This window comes from Podarcis pityusensis, assembly GCF_964106645.2.
Source record: "Podarcis pityusensis genome assembly, chromosome: 3".
Lineage (NCBI taxonomy): Eukaryota > Metazoa > Chordata > Lepidosauria > Squamata > Lacertidae > Podarcis > Podarcis pityusensis.
Genome location: NC_138026.1, coordinates 101,241,826 through 101,261,927, shown reverse-complemented (window position 1 = coordinate 101,261,927; position 20,102 = coordinate 101,241,826). Strand labels below are relative to the sequence as shown.

General features: G+C 44.7%; 1 long non-coding RNA gene across 2 annotated transcripts in view; it reads left to right on the top strand.

The window, feature by feature from the left end:
- The window catches only part of LOC308472962, a 78,642-nt gene that overhangs the window by 43,096 nt on the left and 15,444 nt on the right, over positions 1-20,102 (top strand). The window contains exon 3 of one of the 2 annotated variants that reach the window (XR_013983829.1): positions 2,377-3,172. The exons of the other annotated variant lie outside the window; for it this stretch is intronic. This is a non-coding gene — a long non-coding RNA (uncharacterized lncRNA). Of the gene's footprint in view, positions 1-2,376; positions 3,173-20,102 lie in introns of those variants that run through there. 2 annotated transcript variants of the gene reach the window in all.

Below are 20,102 nucleotides of genomic sequence, written 5' to 3'. Positions count from 1 at the left end.
GAGATCATCTGGTGTCACATGTTTTTGAGAAACTCATGCTAGGTCTTAATAATAACTGTATCCCTTTCTAAGTGCTGACAGACCAACTGTTTCATCATCTGTTCTAGGACCTAGTATCAATGTTAAGCTTACTGGTTGGTAATTACCTGGGTCTTCTTAATTTAGGTTGAATATGTCTTGTTGTTTATTTGCCTTTTTTTTATAAAAGATTTTTTTCCAAGTGCATTTCTAAAATTCATTTGGAAAGGCATACATTGAGACACTGGCAACAACTAAGTGATTAATAGTTTTTATCAGGAGAAATACATAGTAAAACAGTGGTCTTCTACTTTCCATGTTCTTTGGGTTGAGGCACCTGGCAGCACAAGCATGCTCTAAGGCAGGGGTCAGCACACTTTTTCAGCAGGGGGCCGGTCCACTATCTCTCAGACCTTGTAGAGGGGCGGACTATATTTTTTGGGGGGGATGAATGGATTCCTATGCCCCACAAATAACCCAGAGAGGCATTTTAAATAAAAGCACACATTCTACTCATGTAAAAACACCAGGCAGGCCCCACAAATAACCCAGAGAAGCATTTAAAATAAAGGATACATTCTACTCATGTAAAAATACACTGAATCCTGGACTGTCTGCGGGCCGGATTGAGAAGGCGATTGGGCTGGATCCGGCCCATGGGCCTTAGTTTGCCTACCCATGCTCTAAGGCTAAAGTCTGGTGAGCCCTTACTCAAATTAGCATCCTTTGATTCTCTCTTTCTCCCATTAGAGAATGACGCATTCTGCCACAATTTCCTGCCAGGATTCAACACTTGGAAGGTGACTGGGCCGCGTGATTTGAAATTACAGTCCAAAGAAAGCCTCTTTTCACAGTTCCCATGAGCAAAGTGCCTGTATGTGAGCATTTCTGAGCGATGACCACAAAGAATTGCTCAGGCAGCTGTGTGCTCACTCTGCTATGATGATATCCCATTCGCAAGCATCTGCACATCTCTGCAACATCACACACAGACTTTTCTCTGGGACCTGGATGCAGCCTTGCTGGGTCAAACACAATGAGCAAGGACCTTCCCTCCCAAAATATAAAAAAAATAAAAGGAAAGGAAATAATAATGATTTCTCCCGCAATCATAAAAGTTTTTCTAGGATCCCTAGAGCCACTGGGAAAATCAATAAAGGGTCTTGTGACACCTTAACAACTTAACAAATTTATTATGGTGTAAGGTTTTGTTTTGTTTTTGCAACAACAGACTAACATGGAACTTCCTTCCAGAAATTCAGGTTGGTGGGGGTCCCACAGCAGAGGTGCTTCCCCCACTTCCAGAAAGTTACATTCCCATGTGCAAAATGTCACCAGAAGATTAATTACCCGGAGCGTGTCAGCACTACAAACATTGATCATTGTTGCCAATTTAACTTTCACATATTAGCGTGAAGAATCCTGGGTCATATAATTTTTTTGATAGCACGGAGAAGCACCTGTTTGTGACTAATGGTACACATCTATTAATATCTACTTGGAAATAAGTCTCATTGCGTTCCATGGGGCTGACGTCTAGGCATATGTCTATAGAATTGCAGGTGGGCAGAGTAATCCGATCGGGGCGGGGAGAGGAAATGTCTGATGTGGGTTTTCTGGAAAGTTCTATGCAAATCACAATTGGACTATTGCAATGCATTCTACATAGGGCTATCCTTGAAAACGGCCTGGATGCTGTATCTAGTGGAGAATGCTTCTGCCAGGCCATAATGTGGGACAGTGAGAAGTGATCGTAAAACATCAATCATTAAGGCCCTGTACTGGATGCCTGGATGATAAAGGGTCCATTTCAAGGTATTGGTACTGGTATAGAAAACTCTAAAGAAGGACCTATCACACTTTTCTTCTTGGCATGGAGATTGGCCTTTCACTCCTTGAATGGATGTACACACTGTCTTAAGTCAAGCTGAGGGCATAGGGAGAAGACTATGCCAAAGACAGTTGGAGGGAGAACACAGCCCTGTTTCACACCACTCTTTATAGGAAAGGCATCTGAGGATGAGCTGTCATGTTGGATGGTGCCACTCATGTTCTTGAGGAAGGACACAATCTTCTTGTGGAGCTTAGGTGGGCATCCTATCTTGCAGAGCAGTCCTTTTCGGCGGATGAGGTCCAAGGCCTTCATCAGGTCTCAGCATTTCTCCTGCAGCTGGCGCAGTAGGAAAATCATGTCGACTGTTGACCTCTGAGCTCCAAAGCCGCATTTCGACTCGGGATAGACCCTGCCTGCGAGCGACTGCAATCTTTTGAGAACTAAATGGGTGGAGGCTTTCCCCACAGTACTTAGCAGAGAGATTCCACAATAGTTGTTACAGTCACCTTTTTTTTTTTTTGCAGGGGGTCACAATGCTGGTGTCGCACAGGTCTTGTGACACGAATCCGGTTTCCCAACACTGCAAGAGAAGGCCGCGGAGGTGTCCCATGAGGGAGGAGTTGAGGCTGGCTTTCAGTACTTCTGTTGGGGTTCCATCTTGTCCTTAGGTTTTACCATATGCCTGGGAGTTGATGGTGTTCTTCATTTCATCCAGGGAGGGAGGAACATCCAGCTCTTCCGTGGAAGGCAGAATCTGGACACTGTCAACTGCTGTGTCAGTGACCATATTTTATAACAACAACAACAAAAACAGTAATATTTATACGCCGCCCATCAGGCTGGGTTTCCCCAGCCACTCTGGGCGGCTCCCAACAGAGGACTAAAAACAGAGTAAAACTTCAAACATTAAAAACTTACCTAAACAGGGCTGCCTTCAGATGTCTTCTAAAAGTCAGATAGTTGTTTATTTCTTTGACATCTAATGGGAGGGTGTTCTACAGGGCAGGTGCCACTACCGAGAAGGCCCTCTGCCTGGTTCCCTGTAACCTCACTTCTCACAGTGAAGGAACTGCTAGAAGGCCCTCGGAGCTGGACCTCAGTGTCTGGGCTGAACGATGGGAGTGGAGATGCTCCTTCAGGTATAGTGGGCCATGAGTAAAGTTCCCCATAGTCCTCCACCCTTCACTTCATCTACCTGCAGTGGTCTGTGATGAACTATCCAGGCAAGGTTTTCAGCGGTGTATTTTTCCCGACTGTTGGTCCAAAGGCTTTCTTCATGCCTTCATACATTTTGTGAGAGTTGAATGCTCTGACACAGCTTTAGCCCAAATGTAAACATTTATTTTTCAAAAACAAAAATTTAAAAGAAGGTTATAGTTTCTAATTCATGGAAAAATCTGCTTAGATAAATCATTTTAGTGAGTAATACTCTCTGGACAATAGGCCAATTTAACAATTCATTTCATAAACAATTGCTAAATTAAAAAAACCTGTCTCTGAATTTTTCAAAAGTTTGGTTAGAAACAGATAGGTAGTGGGCATCATAAATCACATGGGAGTAGGAAAATGTTGCGGGAAAAGTGTCCAAACAATTACTTTTTACTCAACCCACAGTTTGGCATTGTCCCTGAGCCATGATGGATTGCGTGTATTAGAGGCAGTATTCTTTCCTTCACAATGTTATCCCATTATGCACGCAAAGCAATGTTGGCCACGTTATCATTAACAGAACATTTTTCTTTTTTCTTTTTAAAAAGGAGCTGTCTCCCTGGACACAATGTGTTTTTCATTCTCAGGAGCATGTTACGCAGCACATACTACAATATGCCAACGTGCAGATAAAGATGCTTCTTCCTGCACCATGTCTGAAAATTAAGAGAGATTGGGGAAACTTGAAAGTGTGCGGGAGGAACCTTCCCCCCCCCCCCCCCCCGCTGATGGATGCATTCCTTCGGGAGCAATGTGTTGGGGGTGGAGTTGGAACTGGCCGTGGATGGTGCCAGTTTTAGAAGTGCCATGGGTTTGCAACATTACAAATCTCTCTCTCTCTCCTCCTCTCTCTCTGCCACCCCATCACTCCCTCTCTGTGCTACCATATCTCACATAGTTAGGCTGAGGGATGCAGTCCTCATGTCAATGGAATAACTTCTCTAGAATTTGCAAATGTCTTCAGAAGCATTATAAGTCCTTTCCTTTTCAGAATGCATCTTATATTGATCCTAAATAGATGGGGGCTTAATATTGCAAATGGGCCATTGACAAGCAATTGACAACAGGCTTCTAACTTTCTAAATTTATTTTTTAAATCTGCAGGATTTCCCCCTGAAAGGGTAAAAAGGTAAGAGCTCATGGGCCATCTTGCTCAGGATTGTCTACACACTGACCGGCAGCAGCTCTCCAGTAATAATAATAATAATAATAATAATTTATTATTTATACCCCGCCCATCTGGCTGGGCTTCCCCAGCCACTCTGGGCGGCTTCCAAAAAATAAATAAATTAAAATACTGTAATACATCAAACATTAAAAGCTTCCCTAAAGAGGGCTGCCTTCAGATGTCTTCTAAAAGTCTGGTAGTTGTTGTTCTCTTTGACATCTGGTGGGAGGGCATTCCACAGGGAGGGCGCCACTACCGAGAAGGCCCTCTGCCTGGTTCCCTGTAACTTGGCTTCTCACAGTGAGGGAACCGCCAGAAGGCCCTCGGCACTGGACCTCAGTGTCCGGGTAGAACAATGGGGGTGGAGACACTCCTTCAGGTATACTGGACCGAGGCAGTTTAGGGCTTTAAAGGTCAGCACCAACACTTTGAATTGTGCTCAGAAATGTACTGGGAGCCAATGTAGGTCTTTCAAGACTGGTTTTATGTGGTCTCGGCGGCTGCTCCCAGTCACCAGTCTAGCTGCCGCATTCTGGATTAGTTGTAGTTTCCGGGTCACCTTCAAAGGTAGCCCCACGTAGAGCGCTCCAGCACTTCAGACAGCAGTCTTTCCCAGCAGTGGCAAAGCATGGGGGGGGCGCATGCACAGGGGCAGTTGCAAAATTGTTAGGGGGTGCAAAATTTCAGCACCTGATACTGCTTCAATGCAGCTGTGTGCTTCTGTCACTGGACTCCATTGAAAACAGCTTTTCCATGTGAACCAGGAAGTGAGCATTCCAGACAATGGAACAACTCTTCTTTTCTTATCTCTGCAGCTGCGATCTCTGGGATGCTGTGGATGCTGTAAGGCAGTTCAATGCACATGCGTAGTCTGCCCATTTCTCTCCCACCCCCTCCGCGCAGCCCTGGGAGCCAGCAACGCACGCTACACCACTGTTTTCCAGCTTTGCTTGGAGACAGAGGGAACTGAACCTGGAATCTTTTGCACGCAAAGAATGTGCTCTACCACTGAGCTTAAGGCCTTTCCAAAAGAAATAAGCATTTTGAAGTTAGATTGAAGTTGAGGGATCCTGATCCATTCTCAGCCTCTGGGCAGGGTGCAATCATTAACTGTCTTAATCAGCTGTCTTCTTAGCAATGGCCCAGTTTTGACAAGTCACCTTGTGAATCTTGCATCTCAGATAAACCAATGTGCTCGAGAATACATCTTAGAGATGTGGGTTTGGATCCTAAGTTAACTCAATGAAGTTCATAGAATGAAAATACAGTTATACCTCGGGTTAAAGTCTCTTCAGGTTGAGCATTTCCAGGTTGCGCTCCGCGGCAACCCGTAAGTAATGGAACAGGTTACTTCTGGGTTTTGCCGCTGACGCATGCGCAGACGCTCAAAATGACATCATGCGCAGAAGTGGCGAATTGCGACCCGCGCATGCGCAGACATGGGTTGTGTTCTACTCAGGATGCGAACAGGGCTCTGGCATGGATCCCATTCACATCCAGAGGTACCACTGTATCCTATCTCCTCCTTCATCAGTCCTGGCTGAGACTGACGAGAGTTGAAGTCCAAAAACATCTGGAGGACAAGTGCCCTGAACTATGCCACAATCCCAGGTTATTCAGCAGTGAGGTAGCTACCTTCTGTATGTGCTGAGTGATACTTTCAATTACTGCTTCACATGTCCTTGACATTCCAATTAAGTCTGGGCCCCGGAAAAGCCCTATGGTTGCATATCACCCCATCGCATTGTGTCTTGACAGTAATTCTCAAGTCATCGCCAAGCATCATCTGACGGAGGAAGTGACTAGAAAAACATGCAAAATAAATACAGCGCAAGATTGCATCAAATAAGAGATTCGCAAATCTTCATGCAGGGCAGGAAAGGTCTTTTGAGGATGTTATTGGCATGGCAGTGCACTTTAGGCATATTCATCATTTCAACGAAGCCTGGGATTTTCTCCCTGTTAATATGAAATATTCACGGCCGTAACTGTCTTGGTGAGGCACCGGGCTGTTTCTCATTAGCGGCGGTTGTCAAGGGGAAAAAAATGAATATGCTGCTGAGTGTTCAGTTTCTGGGAAAACGTGGTTGAAACCTGAGGAGCTCTCCCGATTCTGAGCTTGGAGTCAGATGTTTGCAGATGGGATGTTCCCCATTAAGTAATGACTGAGGGCCATATGGAACACATTACAAATCAAAATACTGATTGATGAAGTGCCTGTGGTCAACTTTCTACAGAAATGAGAAATTTGAATTTATTATCACATCAGCATGGGGCTGCTCTCACGTACAATCACATTCTGTTTGCCTCTACACTCCCCACAAGCCTCCTACCCCTCACCCACCCCACACTCTGAATCCCACCCCCCAATGCCTCAGATCCACTACTCTATGATAAACAAAACCTAAGTAGAAGCTTAGTTTCTGCTTTGGTCATTAATTTAACAGATCTGGGCCGAGTCAGGGTATATGCCATCAGGTAGCAACATAGTAAAACTTTAATTTTTGTCTTGCTTTAGGATGCTTAGGTTTTCTAGGGTTCTAAAACATGTGAGGAGCTTGGATGCTTGCTGCTCCACAAGGTTGCTCTTCATGAGCTGAGATGCAACCTGAAGATTTATGAAAACTTACTCTACACTATTTTGAATATCTGAGATCCATTAGACACATTCAGATGCATGCAATTCATGTAATGCTCACCCAGGGGCTGCTTCTCTGCTCCAGAGTGTCCTTGGAAGGGAAAAGATGGCAGCCATATATTGGAAAATCTAAGAATTATAAAAGTGCAGACGTAGTACAGAAATAGAGCGATGCAAGGGATCCCTTGATCCAAACTTGGGGGTTTATTGACACGATTCAGCTTGTGGTGAGTGGAGACTCCCAAATCGCCCTGATGCACCTCATGATTCAACCCCCTTCACAGAGCTGATGCGCAGCCATAGTATTCTTTCACCAATTCAGGCCAAAAGTTATTCTCAGGGCTGGTTTACCCACTCCACACGCAGTCTGTGGGAAAGTCCCGACTTGTGCTGATTCGGCATGCTTAGAGGCAGCCCCTCCAATCTCTTTATCGCATGCACAATCCCAGGACAGGTAGCATCTCCCTTGCAGTGCTTCAGGAAAAACCTGTAGCTCAGCTCTTTTATGCCATGCCAATCAAGCACAGCATGTTTTCTAATCTGACAAATCCTTTAGTCTAGAAAGGTCCATCAGCAGGCTTCCCCCTTCCTTCTTTCCTTCCTTCCTTCCTTCCTTCCTTCCTTCCTTCCTTCCTTCCTTCTTTTTGAGGAAGAGGTTTGGGGATACTAGGTTTCAGGCTTGGTGTGAATCTGGAGACACTAGCCCCATGCACATTGTCTATAGCAAAGGTGGAGGAGAGAATGAGAAGATTGTATACCTCAAAACGCAGCAGTAAGATCCTCCATTACTGCTGGGGGTGGGGCACATGCCTAGGAAGATGGGGCTCCTGCAGCTTTAACAGTTGTGTAGAAGAGGGAATTACAGCGGGTGTAGCCAGTGTCGGACCAGTACATTTTCCACCTGAGGCTAAGGCCAATGTGGTGTCCCCATTCCATGTCCAAAAGCCAACCAAGGTGGCAGTTGACTCTTAGTTCAATCAGAGCAGTAGCTAGGTGATCATGCGCCCTTGGCAGAACTGTCCAGATTGCGCCCCCTAGCCATGGACAAATGAGCTCTTCTTTCCGCCTCTTCTCCAACCCCCACCACCCATTCAATTCACCCTCTATTTAAAACCATTTCTTATGAGGCAACAATCGATATTTATATTTATGGACATATTTTTACGTGATTTTGTGCCCCCCAATCACCTGCAGCCCTGGCGGGGGGCCCACCTCACCACCCTCTAGCTATGGCCCTGAGTTCAATATTGGTGATGGGTTAGGATCCTCCACTACATCTGAGGGCTGTAGCTTAGGGGGTGCAGGATAGGCTGCATGGTGTGCATAGCTGTCTTCCAACACGTTGCTACCCCCCTCTAGCACCAGAATCTACTGCTGCCCGAGGCAACTATCTAACTCTGACTTATGGTAGAGCCAGCCTTGGCTGCAGCTTGCATAAGCAGCTGCTCTATACCTCCTGAAATTCCCACTTCTTCAAGAGTAAAAGTGCGGCACCCCCATCCTCTTCTGCAACCCATCTCAACTTCCTTATGATGGTATCTTCCAAATTCCCATCATCAGATGGATATAACGGGCAGATCTACAAGGAGCAAATTGCAGTCCATTCCTTTCCATGCTGACTTCGCTGATTTGGAACACAACCCACCATCCGATCACATATACAGTGATACCTCGGGTTACAGACGCTTCAGGTTACAGACTCCGCTAACCCAGAAATAGTACCTTGGGTTAAGAACTTTGCTTCAGGATGAGAACAGAAATTGTGTGACGGCAGCGGGAGGCCCCATTAGATAAAGTGGTACCTCAGGTTAAGAACAGTTTCAGGTTAAGAACGGACCTCCAGAATGAATTAAGTTCGAAACCCGAGGTACCACTGTAAAAGGTTTTACTTTGTGTTTTTGACAACCTTCATGGCTCTCCAAGTGTCCTGATCATCAGTCATGGGAGCTGAGGCTCTAGAGCAGGTATAGGGAACCGTGACCTTCCAGATCCTGCTGGAGTTCATCTCTCCCATCATCCCTGACCACTGGCCATGCTGGCTGCACTGGGTGCGGAGCTTCTGGGGTGCTGTTGCAACTATGCAACTATGATATCCAACGGAAGGCAGAAGGTGAGGGGCAGTGCCGGGGAGATGCTGGATTTTGGCATTGCACAGGGCACCCCTGAAATCTGAGACTCCAAGATCTGCCAATGTCTATATTGTCTGAACCAGCCTTGGATGCCTTTTTGACCCGTCCACATTCTGCACAGGTATGCAAAGCAACGGGGAACTGGGCCCACCTGCTGCCCCAGCATTGGAATGAATGAGGATATTCTTGTATACCAGTAGAAGCTAATGCTAGCCCTTGGCTGAAAGGTTAACATCACTGATGGTGTCACTTTCTTAGAAGCAAAACAAAACAGAGAGACTGATTAAAATGAAGCACTTGCCTGCATCTCTTGACACAGCAGTGGTGAGTCATATGTGATCAAAACCAGAGTCTTAGCAAAACCAGACTGCTGGTGCGTAACATCAGAAAGGTGGCAGAGCAGCTTTCAAACTGATGGCTGGGGGAGAAAAACCAATGGGAGCTGATGAGCAGCCGGTTCAAGTTAAATGATCTCTACGGGTTGAGGGTCAAAATGTTTCATAGAATCTTTGAGTTGGAAGGGACCCAAGGGTCATCTAGTCCAACCCCCTGCAATGCAGGAATTTCAGCTAAAGCATCCATGGCAGATGGCCATCCAAACTTCTGCTTAAAAACTCCCAAGGAAGGTTCAAGGAAGGCCCTCAGTCAAGAAAAATGCAATTGAAATCATCAAGGCTTCAGATCACAGCTAATTTGTTCCCGTGACTCCAGTGGGACTTAAAAGCACAACTTCCTTGCTCGGGTTTGGGAATGCAGACTTGCAGCACTTCCAGATCACCAGGGTTTTTTTCAGGTGGGACTCAGTGGCATACTGGTCAATGCAAGTTGTGGGATTAGAGTTAATTGGGAGGTCTTGTGCAACCAACTAGACATCGCATATCCTGCATTCAAAGATAACGGAATGCAACCAAGAAGGAACAGAGATTTAATGGGGAAGACTCATCTTACTCTGGCATGATGAAAAAATTAAGAAACGGTCATTTCTATTCTGGACGTTTTCATTGGCAGTGTAGAACTGGATTTGGATTGGGGAGATCTGGGAGAATGTTAGCACCACACTATCCAGCAAGCTCCCAGTGGGGAGCTGAGTTCAGCTCTCCCTTCTTATTCCCATTTAAGGGCAGATTTATGCTAGTTTGATCATTCCATCTCCCCATGATACCTCTAGGTCAGGGGTGGGCAATGTTTTTCAAACCAGGGGGAACATTTCATTCTGGGCAACTTTTGGGGGGTCATGTGCTAGTGGCAGACAGGGTGAAGCCCGAAGGGTGCAGATCAGTTGCTACAATATCTACACGGCAGAACGACACAAAATTAATAAATAATAATACGGTGTGTTATTGTTTTCGTTTGTTATGGTGTTATGTATTTTTGTGTTTTTATATTGTAAACCGCCCTGTGATCCTCGGATGAAGGCAGGTGTAGAAATTTTAATAATGGTGATGATGATGATAGTGATAAATTAGTTTACAGGAGCTTCATTCTCACCTGTTGCTGAATGGTGTAGAATGGGGGACAGGGATGGGACAAATTAGGAATGCGGGTGGCACCTCAGTGCCTAGGACTCAGTGCCTAGGACTTGCCAATCGTATGGTCGGCAGTTCGAATCCCCGCAGCGGGGTGAGTTCCCGTCTTTCGGTCCCAGCTCCTGCCCACCTAGCAGTTCGAAAGCACCCCTAAGTGCAAGTAGATAAATAGGTACCGCTTTATAGCGGGAGGGTAAACGGCGTTTCCGTGTGCTGCGCTGGTGCTGGCTCGCCAGAGCAGCTTCGTCACGCTGGCCACGTGACCCGGAAGTGTCTCCGGACAGCGCTGGCCCCCGGCCTCTTAAGTGAGATGGGCGCACAACCCTAGAGTCGGACACGGCTGGCCCGTACGGGCAGGGGTACCTTTACCTTTACCTAATTGTTGTCAGTCGGAAATGAAAGTCCCAGAAAGAACATGACACTTGGGTAATTCTTGGCCTACTCATTTCCATTGTCATCATCAATGCCACTACCAAGGAGTTTAGGTGGCCTAAGAAAGGGAGAGGACCCTCAGGCCCAGAGGCCAAATGTGGCCCTCCACTTCTTTCTATCTGGCCCTCAGGACTCTCCTCAGGCCACACAGATTCCTAAGCTACACTCCTTGGCCGCCCTGCTTTGCACACACTATTGGAGTTTTTCTGCCTAGCTGGAGATTATCCTGGAATTCTGCTAGTGCCTCCTGCTTGCCTGGGTTCAGGACGGAGAAAGGGGTGTAAGTGTTCGTAGAAACCAGACTCTTCTAGAAATGCTAAACTTACATTTGTTGCTCTGACCACTTCTGGCCCTGGCCCTGCCTGTGACTGGCCCTTGGAAGGTTGCAGAGTGCGGCCTTCGGTCTGAAAAAAAGCTCCCCACCACTAGTCTGAGAAATTGCAGTGAAGGTTTCAATTTGCATGGACCTTGTTCAGAGGACTAAGATGACTTAATGAATACGGAGGCTGTTGCATGTAGTTACCATATGAATAAATACCGTATGAATAAGTGGGGCTTCTCTGAGGTGCAGAGAAAGAAAGAAGAGAGGATATCTGAGGTCAGGCTTGTCTGAATAAAGAAACTTTGAACAACAGAGACGTTGGTTTAAGATTTGAGGAAAGTTTTTAAAAAGAGAGAGAATGAGAGTAAATGAAGCATAGTGGAATATTAGCGCAGCTTAGCAAAGGAGCCCAGAACAGCCTGCCAATTGCTTCCAAAACACATGCAAGTTTAACTTTGTTGCTGAGGGGGAATTAGGGCCGACACCGCTGGAGTCTGACTGGAAAAAGAAAGAAAAGAAAGAGGTCCTCTTGAAGAACATGAAAGCTTTCCCCCTCTCCTGCCTTTTATTGACTTCGGATGTCAAATGTGGCCCTCGCCAGCAAGTTTCCACTGAGGTAACAAAGGTATGCAGGACTTCAATGGGGATTTGGTTCTCCCAATTAGAGTCGGAGGGTCACTTGCTGGCAGGGTGTGGGCCTGCTGGAAAAGAAAGCAGCCCCAAGCAGGCTGCATGAAAGCAAACATTTATTATTTTTTTTTTAAGGAGGAGGGAATGAACTTTTTTTTTAAGGAAGTGGGAATGAACAAATGTCACCAATGATTTTACTGATAATTACACCTAGCAGCGAAGTCAAGAAAGCAGATTTGAACTGATAGGACCAACAACAACTTTCTTTCCTCTATATAAAAAAAGAAAGAAAACTTTTCAGCTTTATACCAATGACCTCTTGGAAAATATATGAGAGTGGCCAGTGGATGTCTAGAAGTTACCATAAAGAAGTTGCTTTTTTGCTAAGTGTGTGGAAAAAAGGAAGCTATTGTATTTGGGTGGGTACTCTTTCAGCATCAGCAATATTCATTTCCATGCTCAAGAGTCGAAAGTTCCCAGTTGCCTTGAGGACATTAAATCTGATGAAGTTGTAAGAATGCCTTATACAGTGTTGGTGTATTTGTCCGCCTGGTCCGTGGTGACTGGTGCTCATTGGAACTGATAGGGCAGAAGGTAGGGAGACAGACCATGGCTACAGAGCCAATGATAGGCGGAGCCAACCAAGGCTGAATCTACACATATATTAAAAACACTGTGAAAATGCTTTTTTAAAAAAGAAGTTTTAAAATATATATGGAATTTGCCATTAGCTCACCAGCGCCATCGACTGTCCCATTTGTATTGTGGTTGTTTAGTTGTTTAGTCGTGTCCGACTCTTCATGACCCCATGGACCAGAGCATGCCAGGCACTTCTGTCTTCCACTGCCTCCCACAGTTTAGTCAAACTCATGCTGGTAGCTTCGAGAACACTGTCCAACCATCTTGTCCTCTGTCGTCCCCTTCTCCTTGTGCCCTCCATCTACACCAGTGTGGTGTAGTGGTTAAGAGCGGTAGTCTCGTAATCTGGGGAACCGGGTTCGCGTCTCCGCTCCTCCACATGCAGCTGCTGGGTGACCTTGGGCCAGTCACACTTCTTTGAAGTCTCTCAGCCCCACTCACCTCACAGAGTGTTTGTTGTGGGGGAGGAAGGGAAAGGAGAATGTTAGCCGCTTTGAGACTCCTGAAGGGGAGTGAAAGGCGGGATATCAAATCCAAACTCTTCTTCTTCTTCTTTCCCAACATCAGGGTCTTTTCCAGGGAGTCTTCTCTTCTCATGAGGTGGCCAAAGTATTGGAGTCTCAGCTTCAGGATTTGTCTTTCCAGTGAGCACTCAGAGCTGATTTCCTTCAGAATGGAGAGGTTTGATCTTCTTGCAGTCCATGGGACTCTCAAGAGTCTCCTCCACCATAGTTCAAAAGCATCAATTCTTCGGCGATCAGCCTTCTTTATGGTCCAGCTCTCACTTCCATACATCACTACTGGGAAAACCATAGCTTTAACTATACGGAACTTTGTTGGCATGTCACATTTGTATAATACACTACACTTAAAACGTTATTTTTGCAGCTGTATAGCTGAGTCCCAATTCTAGTTTCCTCCCCATCCTCCTCTCTGCTGTGCTCTACAAGGACCAAGGAAGAGGGGGAAGCTGACTTGAACTGGAGATAAGATGGTGGGAATGGTGGTGGGAGGGGGCTGACTATGAGCAGACTGAGCTTGCATACCCTCCAACATGTTTGGATGCCCCAAAATGTGTGTTTTTGCTTGGCCTTCTATAGCTGATGACCTACTCCCTGATTTGAAAAAAACAAAGTTTGGCTGTGCTTTAAAATTTGGGCAAATAAAAAAGAAGCTGTCATTCCAAACCTTGCAGTTTGCTTTTCATGTTAATCAGAACCACATCAGAAATGTATGTTCTCTGAATTAAAGAAAATGGAGGGGGAATGACTGGGTCAGTTGCTGATGTAATTTGCTAAGAGCGTGGAAAACAAACAAACCCCGAAACAAATAGTTCTAAATTTAAATAAATTTAAGAAGGCTTGTGACTGATCCACTATTAAAAATCCATTTTAATAGTTATAGCTTATTTTCTTTAATGAAACTACTTAGGGAAGTATTGAAATGCAATAATTAGCCTAAAAGGCCTCATTGTTTATGTCTTTTGATCACTGTAGCTTTTTGGCAGAGCAGAGCAGCATTTCAGTATCCTTGAGAGGGATGAGTAGGTTTTTGACTGCCATCCAGGGCTTTGTCAGTAACAGTATATGCCTATGATCCTCAAGATGTAGATAGATATCATCTTATTTCCTCTCATCAAATTCTTTCATAATAAATGCACTTTTTGTTATGTTATGTTATACATTGTCCAGTGAGTTCCTGGAGAAGCAAATGACTGAGAGGAGGAAAGAAAGAACACATTCTTTCCTTTTCCCTTTTCCTGGCGAGTGCTGTTCGCTGTAGACTTTTCGTATTTGTAAAAGAAATGATGCAGAGAGGAGGGAGGGAGGGAGGGAATTCATGACTGAAATGGTGAGCATCTAAACCACAAACTATGGCAGGAGGAGCCTAGGGGCCAAGAAGCCGCTTCGTCTGGTTCTTGGAGGATTCTGCCATATGTGTGTGTTTGTGTGGTTAAAATAAAGGGCTGCTCAGTTTTACTTGAGAGGAAAATAGCATTGAGGACTTTTCCACATGCTAATATTCTTTCCTTCTTTGGTTCTTCAATGCAAAATGTGCTGGCTCATAACTATTTTGAGAACCTATGAGATGCCATGGGCATTTCATATACATTGCTATCTCACAGCTCAGTGGCTTCATAAAACATACAAAAGTGTCTTCCATAACTGCAAGGCCCTCAAAATGAAGCAACAATTTATTATCGAGTTCATAAGTAGAGTCTTGCCGTACCATTTTTGTGGGTGATATTTAAAATGCAGTCAAACTAGCAATTCAAGTTTTGCTAGATAGGCACATGCTAGGAGCGGAAGCTCACAGAGTCTTCCTGTAAGTTTGCTAGAGAGGTCTCTGTGAGAGACACTCCCACTGTGCTCTGACAGTGGGAGGATGTAGCAGCCTGGGTACACACTTTTCTATCACTTTCTCTTTCCACTCTGCCAGCAATGTGAGAACACTTGCTAGTCTGAGCGCCAAGCCAAGACTCCATTTAAGCTAGACTTAAGTACAGTGGTACCTCGGTTTAAGAACAGTCCTGTTTATGAACTATTTAGTATATGAACTCCGCAAAACTGGAAGTAGTGTTCGGGTTAGCAAACTTTACCTCGGTCTACAAATGGAAGCTGAATGGTGGAAGGGCACCGGTGGCAGGAGGCCTCATTAGAGAGAGCGCACCTCGGTTTAAGAACAGCTTTGGTTTAAGAATGGACTTCCAGAATGGATTAAGTTCGTAAACCGAGGTACCACTGTACAGTCCGTCTTTGTAACCAAATGACCATTTTAAGTCTGCTTGAACAAAGCTGCTGCATCTGTTGCAAGTATTCTGAGTGAGTAAATGTTTTTTTTTACCTTTTACAAGACTGTGTGATTGTGGGGAGAAAAGGGGGAAATAACAGGAAAATCCAGTTTGACTTAAAGCATCCTGGATTATTGAAACTAAAAGGCTAAAACTAGCCTAAGATTCCCTTTTAAACTGCAAAGGGAACCACAAAGGGATATCACAAATGTGAGGAAGGAAGGATAATATATAATAAATATATATAATCTCCTAGCATCTATTCACATCCCAACATTTTGAAGAAGTCAGATTGTGCAACAAAATACAATTCCAATCCCCAGACTGTTTTCTGGAGAACTGCATATCCCATGACAATACAGGAGTTCACCATCCTTGGTTTATGGATGAAGTGTTGAGTTTGGAGCTGAATAGACAGTTTCCAACACAAGCTCCATCATGGAGCAACCACTGCTGCCTTGTAAAGAGGTCATAAAAATGATAGCCTAGCTAATTATTAAAATGTGAATGACTCCACTACTGGAATGAATGAGGAAGCCATTCCAGACATCAGAGCTCCATGTTCAGACTGGAATTATGGAAGTCCATAATTATCCCATTCTGCTAGAGCTTTGCTGAGGAACTGGTAGCAATGAGATGGTAGCTTCTTGAAGTCAAGGTGAGGTGAGGCAAATCAAAATAACCAACCCCCCTAATTATTCCTCAACTTCACCATGAAGTCCCAGGACACACTACATCTAAGAAAGAAAATGCAATACTATACAACAAAACAAAACAAAACAAAACAAAACAAAACAAAGCAAAACAAAAATCCCACCCTAAAATACAAATCAGGTCTCTGGCCAGTTCCCAGTAGACTCTGCCAGTTGCTCTTTGAAAGATGTTGTCTCAGCAAAGGACCAGAGTAATCTGAAGGTTGAAGAAGGTTGGCAAGGTCTTTACTTCCAGTGCCTCCACCCCCTGGTGTCATGCCTGCAATCCCTAAAGGACCTGTAACGTATTCTGCAATTGCCTGCTCCTGCATGGCTGTGGAGCAGAAGGCATAACCCCCAGAGTCTGAGGAAGGTGGGAGTGTTGTTTCATCATGCTGGGATGATGTACAAGGGGGTGTTCCCCTCCTAAGGGGGATTGATCTGTGAATAATCTGAATAGGAGTCCTCTTTTTGGCAACACTCAGACCTGGGTGTAAGGGCCAGGACAACAACAGGATCTCTATATCAGGACAACACTGTTTTTTGTTCTGCATGCTTTTGTTGTCACAGAACACACCATTAACTCGTGGGATTCATAAGATGGCATCCACAGGAAGGGCCACTGTGGTTTTAAGAAAGGAAAATAACGGAGGGTAGGTCTACCAGCTGCTTGGTAACAATGAAGGAAAAGGACTATTGGCTCCTTATGGGCTTCCCACAGGTATCTGCTTGGCTACTTAAGAAAAACAGGACGAATGCCCAGATGGACCTTTGGTCTGATCCAGCAGGTCTCTTCTTATGTTGACTGTCTTCTGGATGAATCCACCTAGCCAGAAAGTTGTCTTCACAGTGCATTTGTGAGAGAAAATGTAGGAGTTGACCATAGATCCATGAAGGAGTGGGATCTAGTCATGACCGTGGGTGGTCCTTCCTATGTGGCCTATGGCGCAGCCAAGACTTAAATAGCATCCAGCAATCATGGACTATCTCTGCCAATAGTAGCTGCGATTCATGAACAGCCTGAGAGTACTGAACTCTTGTCTTTGTGCTGCAATTATTCTGATAAATCATATAGAAGCACTGGTTGCCAGCTGGAGGAGGACAAGCTAAACTCTTGGCAGAACGTGTGGATTCCATGAACGCTGCTTTGGATTCTCCGATCAAAACACAACAGTAAAAAAATCGATCATGAGAATAATGAATAAGAGCACGGTTTATAGCGCTGAAGTGGGGGAAGGGCAGGACTTTCCTTATGCAAAATATGTAGATCTGTTTTTAGAATGGCAGAGTTGGAAGGCCTTGTCTAGTACGCTTGCATTGGTACATCCAGCCTCTTCAAGCTGTATAATTTTAATATTTGCAATATGGCTTCGGGAGGGATGAGGCCTGGGGGAGAGAGGACCACATTCATCCGCCAGGCAGGCTTCAGTTTCACAACCTCTGGCTTATATGGCCAAACAAATGTTGAGAAGGAAAATTCTGAAGTAATTGCTTGTTTATCATGTACTGGAATGACAAATTACAAGGAACAGCACAACTATATGCTCAATTAGGAATGCAGTACAATATTAAGAAGTCTTAAGTGCCTAACAGTTTTCTTGCAAATTGTTATTGATTTCCCTCCTCCTTGTAATGACAGCTGAAGAAAACAATGCAAACAAAACTTGTGGAGTATAATTATGTTCATGTTTAATAAAATAGCAAGGAATATAGGAAGTTGCCATTCACCAAGCAACCAATGTTCCACCTAGCTCTTAATGCAAACGTTCTTTCCAATAAATTTCCTCTGTTGTAAGGCTTTTTAAAAAAATGTTACTTTCCCCATGTTTTCCTTGTGCACACTTCCCCCTCATATTGGTTTTTTGAAGCACATTTCTTGGGTTGAAATTACAAAATTTGGAAAAGTTTCAAAGGATACCAGTGTTTCACTTCATGCATTGTTTCAGGAAGTGCAGATTAGTTAGGTTTGTGTTAAAATGTGAACCGAAGCAGATTTCTTCATTGTTCCTATTGGTGCAGACATAATTCTCCTTTCTCCTGTCTTGGGGAGCGAATTGTTTCCACAGAAATCAAGCTCACGGCTAATGAAACTTGATATAGGTCCTTTCCCCCTTGGGATCTCCCTGATCTGTGTTTTACTCTCTATCCAAACTGTTCTTTGTATTTCCTTTACTTATTCCAAACAGGCAGATACATTCCTTGGCAACGCTCTTTTGTTTACAACAGGCGAGATCTCCCTAACAAGGTAGTCATGGGATGGGAGGAGGAGAAACTAAACAGTCTCTGACTGCTCCCACCCATCATTCTTTAGAAGAACCATATCACCAGAGAACAAATCTGGATCCCATATAAAAACTGAAGCATTTGAGGAAATAGCAGAGGATCTGCAAAATCTTTATCAGTGTTATTGAAGAGCTGGGTGACTCTCAGCAGGAAAAAGGAAGGAAGGCAGCCATAACAGGGTCACAAATCATTGATTAGGTGTCCCCTAATTTTGGACCACCACGGTTGTGTCTTGCACATGCAGAGGGTAGGAAAAGTTGGAAGATTCCCAGAGTCTTTCAATGCCTCTCTTCCAGGACTGGTTCACACATGCATGTGCAACAATTGATTATCGCTGTATGCTGTGGAGATGGCCTTTCCATTCTCCCTAAACAGATTCATGAGGCATCTATAGCACCATTGATTTGGTTCAGGGCCCAATTTGGTGATCCCGATTAGTCTCCAAACTGAACCGGACAGATCCACCCGCAATTTGAATTGGGGTGCTTGCACAGTCCTAATCCCTAATTAAATATGTGGTTGGCGGAAAGGGGGGGGGGGAGAGAGGAGACATTCAAGCATCGTCTCCCTCTCCAAGCTCTCCTTGCTGCCCCCCATTTTTCACAGGCCTGGTGGACCTGATCCAGGACAAATTGTGGCTGCCTTGAGTTGCTCTGGACAAATCCCATATCAGCCGAATTCATTTTGGAATCTGGGATGCACAACTTGGTGCACAACGCTAGCATCTACATTGTTATTGTTTAGATGCCAATTGAAGACCCTGTGACTACTCAAGGCTTCTCATCAGCGTGTTTCTGCTATGCAACTTACCCCTTCCCTCTCACCCACTGCTTCTGCCCTCTAAACGTCCCTTCAGAACTCATGAAGATTGGCAGGCACATATTTGCGAAACATGGAGAAGGCATAATCCTACCCTGAGAGAGTTGATTTGCATGACATACTCCGGTGCGAGTGCTAGACTGGAATGACATTAACAAAGCCTGGCATCCCAGTGAGTTGTCTTTTGAAGGGCCAGTTCCCAGTTGGTGTTTATTGTGTCCAATGCCAAAAGAAACAGAAAATGTATTTCACAATTTTGTCCCGTGCTGAATAATGACCTGGCTCCCAGTTGCATTCCTTTGCTCAGAACCTATCCTTCCTTTCTTTACATAGAGACGTTTGGTCAAGTCTTCTCAGCTTGGGTTCTTAATATCCGGCCACCGATGAATACGTATTCCTTTAAGTGAGGTTAAAATGATAGAAAGCAATCCTCTCTCCCTCCCTTATCCCAAGGGGGTGGCTTTGGCAAGAAGAAAAGGGAGGGGGTGACAAGGAGGAAAGGGAGGGGTTGGGGGGTTGGTGAGAGCAGGGGCACAGCTCCTAGTTCAATCTCAAAAGAACAGAAGTATTTAGGAACTCAAGCTGTTAAGGGCTGCATAGACCTAAACCTGGACATTGAATTGTGCCCGGAAGACAACTGAATAGCATTCCCCAGCAGGTGCAATAGAGATCGGTGAAACTGTGGGTGTCAGTTTCTACTTTTCCCATTTTAGATTCAGTTCACATGACCACAACTTGTGAAAATTCATCAGCACTTTACTGCAAATTTCTCCTACCATACACATTTTCTTCCTGTGCAATTCTGCCTAATATTCACATTTTTGCAAAGCATATTTTTTCTCTTTAGAGTCACACTTTACGTAATATCATGCATTTTGGATGTTATTCCCACTGATATATGTTAATTTGGATGCTCACTTTACCTTAGTATATGCATTTTTCCTATGCATGATTTGCCTGGAGGACTGCAAG